General features: G+C 39.4%; 1 protein-coding gene across 7 annotated transcripts in view; it reads right to left on the reverse strand.

The window, feature by feature from the left end:
* The window catches only part of ADAM22 (ADAM metallopeptidase domain 22), a 259,774-nt gene that overhangs the window by 183,874 nt on the left and 56,603 nt on the right, over nt 1-19,297 (reverse strand). The gene's annotated exons all lie outside the window — the stretch shown is intronic.

Here is a 19,297-nt window from a genome sequence, read left to right on the forward strand (position 1 = left end):
TACACCTGGGTTCCTAGTGGACAGCAAGCCCCAAAGCTTCCCCATTGGCATGAGTTGGAGTCCAACTTACTAAACCATTCTTAATAATGATGATAATAATAATAATAATAATAATAATAATAATAAATAATTACCCCATATTCCCTGTGTCCTTACAGACGATAGTTCCTGAGCTTCCCACCCCTTTAGTAGGCCTCAACAACTCAGACAACAGCTGGTAGTAGGTCTGATTATCAAACCCTAACCCAGGAGGCTCACAGCTGCTCTTTGCAGCTCATTCCCATGAAACATGCTGGGTTTATTGATTGAAACCACTGTCTGCTCCAAAAAACAGTAACTTCTACCACCATGCCTGCTCTAAGTGCTCTTGGATGCTAGAGCCAATGCAGGTTTCTGTACTGGGGCTACCTGCAGCTGCTGTGTGAACTGGCATTGCCAATACACAGGGTGGGTGCCTCCTACTTATCGCCCACACTTATCACTCTCTCTCACCGATTTAAGAACAAGGTTCACCATATTCAGAGTCTTGTTGTAGGACAATGACTTGGAATGTTCTCTGGGATACTGCAGCAGCTGACCCTGGCTTTTTCATCCCATCCCCCCAGCTCCCAGGCAGTGGACAGCGAAAAGTGCAGAATACATACTACTACAAGACCACAATCCCCATAATCCCTCTGATGCCCTCTCCGGAGGGAGGGTAATCAGGAAAGCACAGAAATACCATGCATGAGGGGCACACCCAGGGGCCATAATTGCCGGGTCTGGGCTGCCCCATCACAGTGGCCAACCTTGCTCTGTGCTTTATCCTAGCTCTCAAACTCTCGAGAGCCCACAGAAAGTATGTTTGGTTTTCCATTGGTAGTCTTCTCTCTGTCCCTTTCCCTTAAGTGTATGGACCATGGTAGCCAGAGGGCAGAATGCCAAGGCAAGCAGCCAGCCTCACAGCATCTATCCCCAGTAGCCAAGTCATGAGGGAAGTCTCACAGTGCAGGCTCCCCAGATGCACATGCCCTCTCCCTGTTTCTTCATCTTCACATCCCACTGGGCTTCTCTGGCCTCTTCTACTGACTCATTCAAATCCACAAGGCCTTACACCAAGCAATACTAATTAAACACCCACACTCAAAAACAAAGGGCCAGCATGGGTTGCATTTAGAAAAATGCCAAATAGGTTTTTATAATTTTTTTAAATGCTTAGAGAAAGCCTGACTAGTGCATGGAAAGTCAGTGTGAGACACAAGAGGACCTAGATTCATGTACCACCTTTTACCATGTGACCTAGGCAAGCCATTTCCCCATTTCACTCTCTGAGCAGCTCTCAAAGAATAACTGGAGAAAAGGTGTTGACCCGCATTTTTTTAAGGGACTTTCCTAACCCATGAGTTCCCTATACCTATGAATTCATAGGTCCAGTTCCTATCTCTTTTCATGCTTTAATTTTTATTCTAAAGTGAACTGCCATCTTAAATAAATTGATTTTTATTTAGTATGATTGTGAAATCAGTCTCTATAAATCTGCGGTTCTTAAAATCTTTTGGTTTTGGTTATGCTTTGTGGAATTGACCTTCAGTCTATGGATGCCTCAGAATAATGTTTTTAAATGCATAAATGGAAATGAATAAATAGGATAACAAAGGAAATTAGTGAAAATAAAAAATTTTTCCCATCCAAGTTTACATACCCCCTTCGGAAATATGGATCCCACAGACCCTGTCGGGAGTCAGTGGACTCCAGATTAAGAACGCCTTCCACAAATCAAGGTTTGCCAAAACAGCTCGGTCACTAGAACCAATTTGAAACCAGAATGACTTTTTTTTTTTTGGCAGAAGCAGAAAGGGAATGATTAAACCAAGACAGAGCAAGGTAACCAGAAAATTGTCTTGACTCTCTTATTTTTTCTAAAGGATGCAGAGCCATAAATATTCATGCCTTTTCCTTTTCTCTAGTCCCTCCCAGCCTTTCTAGTTGAGTCCACAGAAGAAAAAAAATCATAACAAAGTTTCTTCTAAAATAATGACCCTGGTAAACTCAGAAAACATAATAGTGGTCTTAACAATGATTTAAGTAAAATTAGAACTCAAGCAAATCTCTCATTTCCCAGTTAAAATCCATCACCTGAAAAAGATGCCACAATTTACTGACTTAATTGGTATATAAATGTGATGTTGTTTCTTTGGTACTATTGCTTTCTAATTAGAGTTTACTACAGAATAAAAAAACCTATAGGAAAGAGAAATTAAATCAAAAGGAAGGCACGTTTGCTTCTAGTAAAATATGGTGAAAAAATGAGAGTTTCAAAATATATTCCTGGAAAGAATCATAAGTTTACAACTTCATATCAACAATAAGCAATAATTAAGTGCATGTTTACATAGAAAACATTGTACTAGGTGCTGGGGAATATACACTGTTTAGATAAGACACAGTCTTGCCCTCAAGGGACTTATAGCCTAGTAGAGAATACCATATGAGTGCAAATAGATATACATACGGACTATTACATGATACATGTATTAGAAAAACGCAAAAAAAAAAGTGGGAAGGAAGGTTCTTAGATCAACAAAGGCTTCCTGGAGACAATGACATTTGAAGTTCGCTGTAAATGATGGGAAGAAATTCAACACATGAAAAAAGGGAAGGAAAGGCTTGCTAAGCCCCATGGGGAACAGCGAGCAAAAGGACAGAGAAATAAGAGTATAATGTGTACTTGGTGACAAAGGGATCTGTTGGAGCAAAGGGAGCGTGGAGGGAAGTAATGGTGCCACATTTTGGAGAGCCCCAAAAGCCAGAAGGAGCAATGCAAGCTTCCTTGAGAGGCAAAGAAAGATGGAGGGTTTGCTTGGTTTTGTGTTTTGTTTTGGTTTTATTTTTAGCAGAAGACAGACATAACCAGATCTCAGCACAAAAATGAATATTTTGTTAGTAAGATGAGAGAGAAAGTAAAGAAGGGAAGTTAGAGGTTCTATTCACAATCATTCAATACCTCTCTTGCCCAGCTACGTCAGAAAGCACGGGGCTTTCTGGCAGGCTGGAAGATGCCTTTGGTGCGGTTGGTGGCAGTGAGATGTGGTCCCTAGAGATGTTTATGAGGAATACAGAATGGTCATTGTATGAGTGTTGTAGAACTCAGTTGGAAAGAGAGGGAGAGAGAAAAGAACATCTGTCAATCAATCATCAAACATTTATTAAGCACTTTATGTTAGGCACTGTGCTGGGAAGATAAAGAAAAAAAGTGAAACAGTCCCTGCCTTCTTGGAGCTTACATTCTATTGGGGGATAAAACATGTACAGAAAAGAAAATTTTAAAAATAATTTTAGGAAGGAGAACACATGTGAACTAGTATATGGCACCTGTTGGGTGGATGGTGAATATGGGGGAGAAGGGCAAGGAGGAAGATGCTCCAAGTAGAAACACTCAGGGCCAGTTCTCTGTTCAGAGTCGGAGAGGAAGGCAGGGAAGAGCCTTTGTTTCTGTCTTAGATGTGCAGAGAATCGGCTCTAGGGCCAGGCAACGCTTGCCAATAGAACTGACCACAGAGGCTCTGAGTCTTGTGCAATCTCCACAAAGAGTTAACAGTACTGTGGGGATGTCAACGACAAAATCCGTGACACATATAAATAGCAGATTGGTCCAACTATGATCTCTAATGGGGGGTGGGGAAGAGCCTTCTGGGAGAAACCAATGGACGATGGTCTTAGAACTAGAAGAGTGACGACCTCAGAGGTCATCTAGCTCAAACCCCTCCTGTTACAGAGGAAGGAATGAGCTCCAAAGAGGTTAAGGGACTCTTGTCCAGGGATGCCAGAGATAGGACGTAGTCTCCGGATGTGTCTGGGTCTATATCAGTAAGAAGAGTATCTATTAACAAGAGTCCAGGCTGATAGTAACAGCAGTCTGCACTAGGGTGGTAACAATAGGGGAAGGGAAGGGAAGGGAATGGATGACAAGAGATGTCATAGAGATGGAATCAACAGAGCTTGGTAACTTAGTGAGGGGAGAAAGAGATAGAGGGAAGCATCAAAGATAATTCCAAAATTATGCACACAACAGCTGGAGATTGGTGGTGCCATAGACAGAAATAGTGGCATCAGAAGGAGGTACGAGTTTAAGGGGAAAGATGATGAGCTTGGTTCTGGGTATTTTGAGTTTGATGTGGGGTTGAGATCTCAAATTGGAGATGTTCTACAGGTAGAGTGGTGGAAGCTCCCTGAAAGCAGAGATCCCTTGCTCTTTGTCTTTGTTTAGTGCCTAGTAACAAAACCTTACACAGAGTAACAAATGTGCTTAATACATACCGAAGTGAGATTGCAGAGGAAGAGGATATGAAGGTTGTTCCAGAAGTCTCAGTGCAATTTTAAGCTTTGATAGCTTAAAGAGCCAAGGGTGTACCCCATGGAGAGCATCTACATTAAGGGAGTTAGGAGGAGAATGAGGAACCATTAGATGAAATAGTCAGAATGGTTAGAGGGGGAAAGGAGAATCCAGAGAATCCATGTCTGTGAAATAGAGGGAAAAGAGAGTCACCAGAAGGAGAGGCTGGTGGACAATAGTCTCAAAGGCTGCAGAGTAATCAAGGAAGGATGAGAAATGAAAAAACTCATAGATCTGAGGATCTGGGAGCCATTGAACTTGGAGAACAATTTCAGTGGAGTGATGCACTCGTAAGTCAGAAGGCAGAGTAGAAGATGAAAGGGATGATTTCAGAGAAACCTGGGAAGACTTGTATGAACCCTTGTAGAGTGAAGTAAGCAGAACTAGGAGAATATATATCATAACAGCACTATAATGACAAAGAACTTTGAAAAAACTTAACAACTCTGATATATTAAATGATCAACCATGATTCCAGAAAACCAACGTTAAACAATGCTATCTACATTATGGTAAAAAGGCAAAAGACTTAAAATGTAGGATGAGACTGTTTTTGGATGTGGCCAATGTGAGAATTTGTTTTGCTTGACTATGGACATTTACTACAAAGGTTCTGGTTTTTTTTCTTTTTTTTTTTAAGGCAATTGGGATTAAGTGACTTGCCCAGGGTCACACAGCTAGTAAGTGTCAAGTGTTTAGTCTGAAGCTGAATTTGAACTCAGGTCCTCCTGACTTCAGGGCCGGTGCTCTATCCACTGTCCCACCTAGCTGCCCCTCTTTTTTTTTTTTCCATGAGGTGGACTGGTAGGGAGAGAAAACAAATACTTGTAAATGGAGAAAAATTAAAAGAGGGATTAGGTGCATAAAACTTTTGCAAAAAGTACGTAGAAAGGAAGGGAAGAAGAGAGAAGATGGAATCTGGATGGGATCAAAAGGCCAAAGGAAGGAGTTCTTTTAGGACACGTGATGGGAAAAGAGGCAATGGCAAGAGAGCGATTGAAGATCCATGAGGGAAAGGAGATGACAGCTAGAGGAAGCTCCTGGAGGAGAAAAGAGAGAATGGGATGAAAAATGGAAGCTGAGATTAGCCTCAGTGTACAGACCAGATGTCTCATTCTCTGTAACAGGAGAGAAGGAAGGAAAAGAAGCTGGTGCTGCTGAGAAGATTTGAGGAATGGAGAAGAGCAACGGGAGCCCACGTCAGTGACATAGATATTCATCAAATAAAATTTAAAAATCATACCATTATAAAAATTTCAAAATGCATTCAGCCATCTTTTGTTGGAGACAGAAGCATGATGAATTCAGTAGTATTTATAGAATCACGAACTCTCATTAGTTAGCATTTAATTCAACTACTATTTCAGAGCATGAACCTCCTCTATGACATTGTCAAAAGACGGTCATCAGGTCTGCTTGAACACGTCCAACAACAGGGAGCTCACTTCCTCACTGGGTAGCCTGTTATATTTTAACTGCTTTACGTGCTCGGATGTTTTAAACCAAAAATTTGTCCCCTGAAATTTTTACTCATTTATCCCAAATCTCCTCTCTGAGGCTAAGAAAATCAAATCAGTCTTCCACATGATATTGTGATAGTCCATTAAATATGTGAAAATGATTCTATTTTCTTCCACCCACCATATGACATGATTTCACCCCACCACCCTGGTTACTTTTTCCTGGTAATGGGCAGTGTGGTACATAGCAGGAAGAGAAATGGTTTAGCATTTTGAAAGCACTATTTCATTGGTATTGTTGGTGTTATTGTTGTTATCGTTGTTTAGCTGATTACTCATGTCCAACTCTTGGTGACCCCATTTGGGGTTTTCTTGCCAAAGATACTGGAGTGGTTTGCCATTTCCTTCTCCAGTTCATTTGACGGAAACTGAGACAAACAGGGTTAAGTGATTTGCCCAAGGTCACACAGTTGGCCAGATTTGAACTCAGGTCCTCCTGACTCCAGGGCTGACACTCTATTCAACCTACTTTCTTCCTCCTATTTAATCTAGGTCTCATTTCATAAATATTAATTTCATGGGAACCTAGAGATAGAAGGGACCTCTGAGTTCTTCTAGCCCAACCCTTTGCATTTGAAGGATCTGTGGCCCATGACATGTCCAAAGTCACACTGCCAATAAGCATCAGAAGTGGGACTGGAACCCATGTCCACTGAGTCCAGAATAATTGTTCATTCTCTTGGACCATAATTACTAGTACTCTCTCTATAATCCTTGCTCTATGGGACACTCCTCTTACACAAATTCTAGACACTAACTAGGGTGGAAGGAATAATTAATGAAACAGAATGCTCAAGTCAGACAGAGTCTGAGAAGATTTTCATAATACAATGAGAATAAGTTTGTTGCCTTAACATAACTGATTCTATTTTGTATTAGGCCGCCATTTTGTAATGAAGCATTTTGATGTTTGTTTTTCATAGTTTGTTTTTCAAGATTAACCTGAGCAAATGTGTGGTATAGGTAAGTAAACAACATTTGTGTGTTCATAAACATATGGGCCTTCCAGACAGGACACATCACTGATGGGAAAATTGGGTAAACAAGCTCGTCATTGGCATATGTCATCATGTACCAATTAAACTAATTGGTAAATAAATTAGGTCAGTGGACATCAGTCAGGACTTAGGGTATAACCTGTTAAACTCATGACATAACTATGAGAAACCCACTGGAGGCCCCCAACCTTCACACTGCTCTCAGGTTGTAAATGAAACTGGCTCCTGAGTTTCCCTGGACTTAAGGCTCAAGCATCTCCCATGTTTGCCTGAGGGCAGTGCTGACTGACAGAGATTTGCTGACCTGCTAGACAACAGCCTTAGAAGGAGACACTCAGTTTCTGGCTGTGGAGACAGGGAACCCTGTTGATAAGAATTAGTACAAGACATGCCTACTGAGAAGCCTTAGGAAATCAGGTTGGTTGGTTGGTTTGTCTTTAGCGGGCTAAATGTTTGTATTGTCTAATAGATAATATAAATTACTGTTTACATGAATTTGATTAATAAAGTTTGATTTTGCATTGAGAAGGATAAGCAAAATTAGTGATCCCATCATACTAGTTAGTATAAGTAATGGTAAATCAGTTTTGCATGCACTGAATTACACATAATTAGCTTAATCCATCCTCTAATACACCAGCAGGATCTGGTAAAGAAAGCTTTAGGTGATGGACTGTGCACTATACTTAGAGTAAGAAAGACCAGGGTTTAAATCTTGCCTGAGTTACTGATTGGCTATGTGACCTTGGGCAAGTCACTTAACTTCTGTTTGCTTCAGTTTCCTCATCTGTAAAATGGGGATAAGAATAGCACTGACCTTGTGGGGTAGATAATATACATAAAGCCTTTGCAAACCTTAAAGTGTTATATATATTTTTGTTATTGTTGTTCAGTTGTTTCAGCCATGTTCAACTCTTTGTGACCCCATTTTGGGGTTTTCTTGGCAAAGATAGTAGAGTGATTTGCCTTTTCCTTCTCCAGTTCATTTTACAGATGAGGAAATTGAGGTAAACAGGGTTAAGTGACTTGTCCAGGGTCATATAGCTAGTCTGAGGTAATATTTGAACTCAGGTCTTCCCAACTCCAGGACCACTGCTCTATCTATTGACCCACCGAGCAGCCCCTATATAATGTTAGCTTTTTTTTGGGAGGGGGGAAGGTGGGGAAGAGGGAGTGTGGACTTGAAGTCAGGAAGACCTGAGTTCAATCCTGCTTCATACACTAATTAGCTATGTGACCCTTGGCAAGTCATTCAACCTCATCTATAAAATGAGGAAATTGGTCTTGATGCCCTCAAAGGCCCCTTCTAGCTCAAGTGCCACGGCTTATGATATGGTACCCAGTGGGCAGTTCTATCTGAATGCGTTTCTGAAGGCAGCTGGGTGTTATCATGGAGAGACGAGCGAACTGGGAGTCAGGAAGACTTGAATCTGAATTCTGCCTTAATCTCTCTATGCCTCAGTTTTCATGCACATAAAACAAGGAGTTTGGATACCCTCTAAAGTCCCTTTCAGTCCAAATCTATGATCCTATGGTGATAATGATGGGGACTGCAGGAGAGAAAGATTCTCATACCTACCAGGTCACTCCCCCTTTCCGAGTCTCAGTTTCCTCATCTGTAAAATGAGGAGATTGAACCCAATGGCTTCTAAGGTCCCTTCCAGCTCTAAATCTATGACCCTGTGATCAACCAGCCAGTGACATTTTCTGTCAGGAGCTACCTAGAATGGGATTGCTCTTTATAAAAAGGCTTGTGCCTGCACAATTACATAAATACAAACAAGAAAAGCTCTTGCTGGTCCAATGGAAGCTACTGTTGTGCAGATCTCTCTATACTCATGTGTTATCAGTTAACAAAGAGGCCCTAAAAATTATTCTGCTGGAGGCTCAGTCTTTCAACATCATTTCCCCGTGACAGCTTTGAAGACCATCTTTCACATGGGAAGAAGCTTTAATGGGCAAGTTTTATTGCTCAATGATGATAGGCTTGAAATGGAAAGTACATGGTGAAGTGGGAGCTGATCACTTCAGTGACCTCTATTAAGCTTTGTTGTCTATTAAAACCTGATGACCATATGTTAGAAGGGAAAATGAGGTTGGAGTGAGAGAGGAGTACTTGAAAAAGATCTGAACCAGGAGAGGCCACAAGATGGAATATGGAGAGGGAAAAAGCTTAAGAACAAAAGATCATAAGGTACATCCTCTCAACAGAAATATATGACTGGGAAAGGATGTTCAGCGATGTTTCCGTGACTGGGGAACACATTTTTGTTCAAAACAGTCCCTGCCCCCACTTCAAAACAAAGCTTTAGGCAGAGGGATATTCTTCAGATTGTGATTAATACTAGATAATTTAAAAGGTTCCTCCAATAAATGTGAATTTGGGGATTCCCACTGAGTCCATCCTCAGAACCTGTCAATATGGTAACTTGTATACATGTGGGTTTACGCACCCAAATTTTTATTCGATGCTAGCTCACTCCAGAAGCAGAAGATGCAATCTCTTAAGTGGTATAATTTAGAAGAAATTACAGGGCTTGAATAGCCCCCACATATCTTCCTCACTAGCTTGTGGTAGTATCACCAGCCTTTCTATCTGGCCTAGAAATCTCAACATCAAAGTCATTCCATTTGGGCTAAATTGACAAAACAAGATGCATTGCCTCTTGAAGGCAACTATGAAAATGGGTTTGGTGGCTAGGTAAGATGGTGAGGGCCAGAGTAGACTTCTAAGAGTTCACCAATCAACTTTAAAGTTGACTCTCCATTATTACGCACCATGTTTTAAGTATCTGAATTAGTCCTAAATTTCCTTCCCTGTGGTACATACAGATGAAAAATGTAATGATAATAAACAATTATCACCCTTTAGGCCACACAAAAAAGCAAAAAAACAAAACAAAAAAAAGTTGACTCTCCAACCTTCGATTCTTCTTCAAGGCAAGCGAGGGCATGTTTTCCTTACAAATATCTAATCCTCATGTAAAAATGGTGACACTTTTGAGATCCCATAAGATTTCACAGATTTTCAACCTGGAGGTAGGGAGATCCTCATGGTAAGTAGAAAACTAGAAAACTTTAGCTGTTGATTCCTGTATATGCTCAATATTTTATAAAGAGAAATAAATGCTAGCCGGCAGCATTCAGGCTATCTTCTGGTTATGAATTACAATAACGATAAAATGCACAATTGAAGAAAAATGGAGTCATGAATTAGTTTGTGCCCTAACTTTGATGAAAAAGAGTAAAATGTAAAGTATCAACGTATCATCATAGAAAATAAGGACTAGTATCTGCAGAGAAAGGATTAATATAAACTTTTAGCCAGAGCTAGATCTATATAAAGGTCTAATGCCTGGGACTTTGGTTCACCTACTGATATCTCCAGTTATACTCATGCCCACACAGAGCAATCACCAATCGGTTCATCCCCATCACATTAAGGTCAACTTGCTAAGAAATGGAGGAGACACAAAGTTTAGGTAAAACATGATCCCTGTCTACATGGAGTTTATAGTCTAGTCAGGGGATACAATTCATACACAGATAACCATAATGCACAAGGACATATGAAAAGTCCATTGGAAAGGCAGCAGGGTATAGGGGATGGAGAGAGAACCTCTGCTTTGGGGTCATAAAGACCTGAATTCCAGTCTTGTCTCTAACACATACTGGACCTGTGATCCTGGGAAAGTCATTTAACTTTTCAGTGCCCTGAAGAAATTCACTGATTCTAAATTGAAGAGAAGATACTAAGTTGCATCGGTAGACATTTCCTCAACTTGAGAGTTCCCAACACCAATAAAATTGCAGGTCCAGAGGAAACGATCCCAAAACAAGAGAGAGGTTCCAAATCAAATGTTTTGTGAAACGCTACCACAGCTTTCATTGCCTTAGGGTCATTCTTATGGACAACAGCTATTACTAAACAATACAGGAAATACAGAAAGAAAAAAAACCTAAATCCAAGATAATAAACAACAAAACTGGGGTGCAGATTCAGGGCATGTGACTCCAAACACATCATTCATTTAACAAGTATAATACATGACAAAATTTAGAATTTTTTTTTTAGCAATCTATATTTTCTGTGAATGAGAGTTTAGGGTAACTATTTGTGTGTGTATGTGTGCATTTATTTATTTATTTACTCTGGGAAGTTTAATATCAGGCCATTAATAACCATTCATAAATGGAAATATATTTGTTTGTTGCAGGTTAATTTCAAAGCCTCTCACTTCACACCAGGGAACCAAGTTTAATTAACAATTTTATGTGAAAACACTTCAGTTCAAGACATAAGGTTCTGGCATAATAGACTGACCTGTAGCTTTTGGAAATAAAGCATGAAAGGAAAGAGAATTATTTTATTTGTCAATTGTTCTTCCTTACTGGGCATTGGTTGAGAAAGCATAGATGTATAAAAGTTAAGATATCTTACAATCCTTTTATTTTAGGGGTCTTCAGTATTCTCCCAAAAAGGTAGCTTCTGAAAATAATATCTTTTCCTAAAATAGAGGAATATCAAGAAATGTGGGCTTTTATATATCTGTTGACTCAGTTAAGGATAGATCGCTACCTGGCTATATCACACACGTTGTGGCAAGCATTACCAATGGGCCTTCCATGAAAGAGGCATACCTGGCTCTATGTACAGCCATGTCTAGTAGCATAGTGACAATGAGGAGCTCTACCTCTTCCAAAGTCTTTGAATATTGGAATGTAATAAATTTAAGTAAGTTGCACTAATTGCTTTATTTTGTATTCTTGAAGTTAGGATGTGCTAATTGTTATAGCTATTTTACATATATACATATATATACCACATATATACATTTATATACATATACATATATACACATATGTATATATGTGCATATGCACACAAAATATTCAGAATTACATAAAGCAGGGATAACAACAGGGACTGGACCTTTGATTTCAGTGGTATAGGGAATTCCTAGGTAAGTAAACTCCTTCTACCAATGAAGGTTGGCACTTTCTCTGCAATTTATAGCTTTACAAAGTTGCCTACAGCACGAAGAGGGCAGCTAGGTGGCGCCATAGTGTACAGAACACAGAACCTGGAGTCAGAAAGACGAGTTCAAATTCAGCTTCTGACACTTTCTAGCTATGTAACCTGGGTCAAGTCCCTTAACCCTGTTTGCCTCGGTTTCCCCATCTGTAAAATGAGCTGGAGAAGGAATTGGAAACCCACTTCAGTATCTCTGCCAAGAAAACCCCAAATGGGGTCACGAAGAGCTGGACACGACTAATTGACTCAACAAGGACAAGAAGCACTAAGTGGTTAAATGACTTGCCCAAAGTCCCACAGCCAGTATGTGTCAAAGGTCGGACTCAAATCCAGATCTTCCTGGCTCTAAGACTAGCTCTAGTATGACACACTGCCACTGCCCAGAAAATATATGAATGCAAGTAATATACAAGTACACTACATCTTCCTTCAAAGAGTTTACTATGTGAAGCTGCCAACTATTCAAAACTGAGTTATTTACCTTGCCAATATTTGACCTACTCACATTTTTACCTGGCATTTTAGAAATTCAAATTGTACTAAACAATCTCTTTCAAGGATTTTTGCAAAAGAGGGAATAATTTGGTACCTTGGAGATACAATGCAATAGATGCTGGTATCTACAACATCTGTTCAAATGATTGTACAACAAATGCAAATTATGTTTCTATGCAATTATAGAAAAAACAGTTAATTTTATTACAGGCTTTGCAGTGGGACAATAAAAATGTTGGCTCTTCTAGCAAACTGCATTTTTTCCAAATGTTTTCATAAATTCAAGATGGGAAAATTACAAATAATTTCAGGCTTCTAAAATATACGAAATGTATTTTATGTGTGAAGGAAAGGTCCATATAGTATATATGAATAAATGACTAAGTCCTCACAGAGATGACAATGTTTTGTGTCTCATTGGTGATTTTTCTCTCTCATTTAATCAATATGCTCATAAGCAGTATGAAGTCTCTCCCTACTTAGAGCAAGGGTAGGCACTGCTAAAGATGTGTATTAGTGGTTGACAGCAAACAGCTACAGACAATGAATCCGCAAATATGACACTATAATGTTAAAGGCAAAAATGTCGTTTGTGTAAGGATGAGGTCAAAACCACTGTACCCAGTTTTAGTTCTGATGACTTAATCATTTGATTAAAAGCCTGCAGAGCAAGCCTGTAGAAAAGGTCTTTGAATTAGAATGCCTCTGCAGACTTCAAACAAGTTATAGGTCTAAGGAAACTTGGCCATGCCCTATGCATTGTCTATAAATTGCCAAGAAAGTTGAGAGGGAAAAAGGATGAGAGTTACAGAGATCAAAGTGAGTGTGAAGTTCTAGCCAAAACCCACTGAGATGGAACTAAGGTGGTACACGGTGCCTTAATTTAAATCCTTCGGATACTTAAGGGCACAGCGAGTCATTTAACTTCTCATTCACCAAGTGAAGATATTTGTAGTATTTACCTCATAAGGTGGTGGACAGGCTCAAATCAGATGATATGGAAAGCATTCTAGAAACCCCAAAATGCTCAATGTTACTTCTTCTTCTCTTCCCCTTCTCCTCCTCCCCTGCTTTCTCCCTCCTTCTTTTCCTTCCTCCTTTTTCTTCTTCTCATGGTGAACCTTCACTTTTGTTATGCTCAGTATTAATGAAACTTTATAAAATTGGATTTATTTCTATAGGCCAAAATATCAGACATGTAGATTATAGTATGGCAGTCATGGAGCCCCACAAAATGATTCCAGAGGTAGAAAATACCATATAGTAAAAGGGTGCAGTAACGGAAAGCAAGCTGTCCTGGGTCCACTACAGATTTATGCTAGCTAATCCCAACAGGGGCCTCAGTAGAACAAGGCAATCCTGCTCCCCCTCCTCCTTTTTCTCCTCCCCCTTCCCCTCCTTCCCCTCTCCCTCCTCCTCCTCTCTAATCAGTTCCCTAGGCTACCCTCCCTAGTGGCTGCTCCACACCTTTTCTTCTCCTCTCAAGCCTCCCACACCATTCCCTCCTCCCCACCTTTTTTGCTAAGGACTCTGGCTTAATAATTCACTGAAAAAATTGAGATTCTTCTCTTCTCCTTGCCTCCTCATCTCCCATCTGTCTGACATCAGCCCCCACAACCTCCCCCTTAAACCCTGATTGGCATAAAGAGATGGTCATTCTATTGTCAAGGTCAAGTCCTCTACACATAACCTTGATCCCCTCCTCTTCCTTATTTTTCATCAGATTGTCCCCTCTGTTATCTCCACTCTCTATTTTCTTCATTCTTTCACTGTCTAGGCTCCTTCCCTGATGCCTATAAATATACCCCGAGTCTCCCATCCTTAAAAAAAAACAAACCTTAACTAGATCCTACTATGCCCACCCACTCTCATTCAATATCTTACCTCCTCAGCTAAAGTCCTGTGGAAAGTCATCTATATTTTCCTTCTCCTCCCACTTGTTTCTAAAATCTCTGCAGTATGCCTTCCTACCTCATTATTCAACAGAAATGGCCATCCCCAAACTCACTGTGGTGAAAGTTTACTATTCACTCTCTTCATTGACCACTCCAATGGACTTTACTCAATCCTCAGTCTTCTTGACCTCTCTGCAGCCTTTGGCACCATTGATAACCATCTCCTTCTGGATTCTTTCCCCCTTTCTAGGTTTTCATGACATAGCTCTTTTCAGGTTTGCCTCCTATCTGTTGGGAATGCTACTTCTCAGTCTCTTTTGCTGACTTGTCATTCATTTCATGCCCACTAATTGTGGGTGTCCCTTAAGACACTGTCTCTGCCTCAAGGAGCAAGTCACTTAATTGCTCTGGGTCTGTTTCCTCATCTGTAAAATAATGGAATCGTATTAGATGGTCTCTAATGTCCCTTTCACCTGTACTGCTCAATCGTTCTATAATTTAGAAGGGAGTAAAGGAATTTCAGCAGCAAAGATTGGCAAGGAGATTGAAGAGTGACTTAATAATAACCTTTCAGTATGCAGAGAGTTACTATATAGAGAAAGGGTATCTGCTGTTCTCCATTTCCATTAACAATGAAACTGAAGCGAAACATGGTCTTGAACTGCAGAGGAAGGACTGGGACTCCTGTATAAGTTTCCTTAAGATAAGGGTTCTCACCTCAGAAGTTCAAAAAGTGACCCATAAAGGGCAGTTTTGTTACCACTTGATTAAACTTAATCCACTTTTAAAAATCAAACTGGACAGAAGTTCAGGGTTTCATATTCACCCCTCTTTTTTGTCCTTTGTCTATCGAAATGTTTGTGGATGGTTGCTAAGTTCCTAATAAAAATGAAAATTGTTTTAAAAGATGAAGGTTGTTCCCAGAAAAAAATGGATTAGAGAGTCATTGATTTCTCCACTGTTTTGGATTTTCAAAAACAAAATATAATCTCAAAAGCAAAATAGGTTGGGATGATTTTAAGTGGGATTCTATATGGAGATGAAGTCACCTTCAGGTTTCCTACAATTCAAAGGTTCTAGCCTCTGACAGCAACAGACCAAAATGGCAAATCTTTGTCTGGGGTTGCTGAACTGTCAAATGTTAGGAATTTTTCTGGATTTCAAAAAACAAATCACAAAAAAATGTATGTTCTCACAATTAGAAAGTCAAGGCAGAGTGAGGAGAGAAGTGAGCAGCTACAGCTCATATTTCTGATGTCTCCCACACAAAGGTTTCTTGAAGCCAACAGATGTAAGGAGAGATCCAGGACTTCTTGGCTATTGCTTTATATTGGCTTTCCCGCTGTATTGCTGTTGTACCCCCAACTATCCTTGAAAGAACAAAAGAAGAGAGAGGATGCAGAGAGACAAATATAATGAAAAAGATCACTGACTTCTAGATGAGGTTAAGGTCTCGGATTCAAATTCTGCCTTTGATGCTATCTATATAACCTTGGGCAAGTCATTTAATATCCCTGAGCCTCATGAAAGGGATGAAATATATGATCTTTGAGGTTCCTTTCAGGTCCAACTATGATCTTATGATCTTTGCTTATTAATACAGTTGTAGTGTCTTGCCCAAGGTCATACAAGGCATAACTGTAAACTTTGAACCCCTTAATTTCAAATCTTTTAATTTCAAATGCAGTGCTGCCTCCCATATATGTATGCCTCATTTATGCAATAAATGTATCCCTGAAAAGTTTCATTTAAATAAATTCTGTTTAGAAACAGAATTTTTTAATTCTCAATTTAGAAAGAATCACATCATTTTGCAAAGTAAAGAATATTTTATAACATGTAAAGCTACCTCCCAAATATGTTTTAGTGCTTTTTATTTGAGTGTAAATTGTTTTCTTAGAGCGAGATAAATCTGTATAATAATAATCACTCCTATTTCCATAGTGATTTAAAGTTTACAAAGCACTTTCCCCAAAACAACCCTGGTAGGTAGGCAGTGCAAATAGAATTATCCCCGTTTTACAAATGAAAAACTGAAGCTCACAGAGTTTAAATGACTTGCCCATAGTTACACAGTTAATGTGGTTCACAGGATCTGCACCATCATAGGATCATAGATTTAGAACTGGAAAGGAGTTTAGAAGAGATCTCACCCGTCATCTCTTTCTATAAGTGAGGAAATTCCTTTACTAGAATTCCTGTAAAGGATGCTTTCAAAGCTGTGGCTTCGTGTCTAAGTGCTGCTTTGGCTCCAATCCCATAGATTTTGATAGGTAGCATCTGTACCATCATAACCTTTGATGGAATCTTCTAGTCTTTTTATAGTTTCCTCTTTGAACCCCTCACTATTTAATAAGTATAGTAACTTGTCCAAGGTCACACAGGTAGTAATTCTTTGCTGACCTAACTCCAGTGCCTGTGCTCTTTCCAATGCTCTGCTATCAGAGCCAGGCTTTCAATTTACTATGGAAAGTCACACCCAATTACTCTGATTACTGCTTCCTACCGAGGCAAGGCAAACTGTCAAGGCAGGCACCATGTTTGATCTCAGCCAAACAGATGGCTTTGTTTTTAATCTACTATAATCTCTCATGAACCACATTTAAAGTATTTAGTACTTTGAATACTTTTTAAAAACTCAGATGAATCAACTTAATATCTGCCTATACTAAAATATAAGCTATGAAGAATATTTTCTTCATAACATCCTTTGTGGTCCTGTGACACCTGATCATATAAAAACTTTTCTTACTGACCTAAATCAATGAGACCCAAATTACCTTATCTCTCCACTTATTTTTTTGAAAGCACAAAATAATTACACATTTGCTTTTTTTTCTAACAAGTATTTGTATTGACTACAGAGAATTCTAAATCCCATTGTTACATAATTAATGAGAAAAGTGATTCTCAAGAAAGTTAAGTGACTTGTCCAAGGTCATACAAGTGGTAAGCATCTGATGTGCACTACCATTCTTTATACATTCAAGTAATATGATCTTTTTTCAATGGCTCCTGAAACAACTACAATGAGTAAGTTCTTCCAAATATGACATTCCAACAAACTTTGCTCATCTTTCGGTGTGGAGAACCTAAGATCCCAGCGGCGTGGAGATTTCAGGGAACTATCTTAGTAGCGTGCCTATTCTTGAAGCCAAGCCTCTGTCTAGCTAAGTAAGCTAATATTTGGTTCATGTACTTAATCTCCACTGAAGTCCTCCTCTGACACCTCACTGTGGTGTGAAAAAGGACCCTGGGTTCATAAAGGCTAAGCAAGCAAATCTCAAGCCCTGGCAGACTCTACCAAAATTTTGGGCAGCGGTACAATGGCTAACTCTACTTCTGTTGTTGAAAAATCAGCCCAGCCAAGGACAAAGATTTCATCACCAGGCTGGAAGCAAGCGGATGAATTTCTGGGTTGGCTAATCAAAAAGTTTGTCAAGTTTGTATCTGTGTCTATAGAGCGAGGGATCTAAGGGGGGGGGGGTGGGAATCACAGATCCTTGTCTCAAAGTATTTTCTATCACATGGCCGAATTAGCATTGATATCAAGAGTTATAAGACCAAGAGATAACTAAAAAATTACTGACTTATCTTTTTACTAGAAACACTATCTCCTTAAGCTTATCTATTTTTCTTTTGTTCAATTACCTTTCTGCTCTGACTCTGTTGTTGTTATTTGTCCTTCGTTCTTGAAGAGGACCTTGAAATCAGAGAGATAATGCCACCACATGCAAGTGAGTTGGATTTAAGTGAGGGAGGACTGAGCTCAGATGCTAAGAAAAGACTGGAAGTACTTAATACCATTTAGAAGATAATTTACACACTGAGATCTAGGAAGCCTAGCTTTCTGTCCCACAATAATTACAGTGACTAATTCAATTTAGTAAATGTGCATTAATGCCAACTGTCTGCAATCAATCAATCTAGCCTTGAAGCCAGGAAGATCTAGGAACGAGTCTTACTTCTGAGGCACACTAGCTGCATGACCCTAGGCAGATGCTTCATCTTTCAGTGCTAGGCAAATCTCTAAGACAACAGGTTGCAAAATAAGGTTCTGATTTGTATTGATAGAGGGATTTCCCTATTGAAATCACAGGTCCAGTACATACCTCTATGTACAAAACACTATGTTAGGCACTGGATAAAAATAGACATTTAAGGATTAAAGGACTATTTACCTAAAAAATGCTTCCACATACTAATGAATGTGGAAATCAATTCTGGGTATACCTGCACCTTTTCTTTTGTCATCACTTCAAGTTTGCTTAAATGTCTCAAGTATATAGACACTGAAATGCCAGTTTCAAAGTAGATGTACTTATTAGTGTTTCTCCTACTAACTCAATGGATGAATTTTGGTCCTTGTTTATTTTTTCCCTTCCACCCTTAATCCCCTTTTGCTTCTATCCATCCAAATTGTGCCTATCCTTCAAATTTCACCCTTTCCCAGGCTTCTCTGACCATCCTCTTTGATTATTTCCAATTATTTACTTCTTGGAATTAATGTAGCTTATTATAGGACTAATCATATACGACCTTTCATTGTTACTTAACTTCTAAGTGTGTGAATGTCTGATATATCAACCTAGAAAGCAGAGAACTTCATTTACGTTCCTTTTAAGTGGTGGGGGTAGACTAGAGCAAGGGATGCATATGGGACATGTGTTGGGGGTTGGGTGTGTCCTCTAACAAATGTCCAGAGCACATGCCCCATAAAGAGAAGCCAGAGTGTATGCCCAGCCATCCATTCCTGTGAAAGATTTCCCCTGATAGTACATAGTAGATATTCTAACTACTAATATTTAGAGCAGGGGGATTTAAACTCGGAGTCCACAGATAGATTTCAGTGGGTCCATGAACTTGTATATGAAAACATTTTATCTTTATTTTTTTTTCTTTCCCTTTCTTTCTTTCTTTCTTTCTTTCTTTCTTTCTTTCTTTCTTTCTTTCTTTCTTTTTCTTTCCATCTTTATTTTCAC

The sequence above is a fragment of the Vombatus ursinus genome, unplaced genomic scaffold, assembly GCF_900497805.2.
Source record: "Vombatus ursinus unplaced genomic scaffold, bare-nosed wombat genome assembly UNPS02005459.1, whole genome shotgun sequence".
NCBI classification, from domain to species: Eukaryota; Metazoa; Chordata; class Mammalia; order Diprotodontia; family Vombatidae; genus Vombatus; species Vombatus ursinus.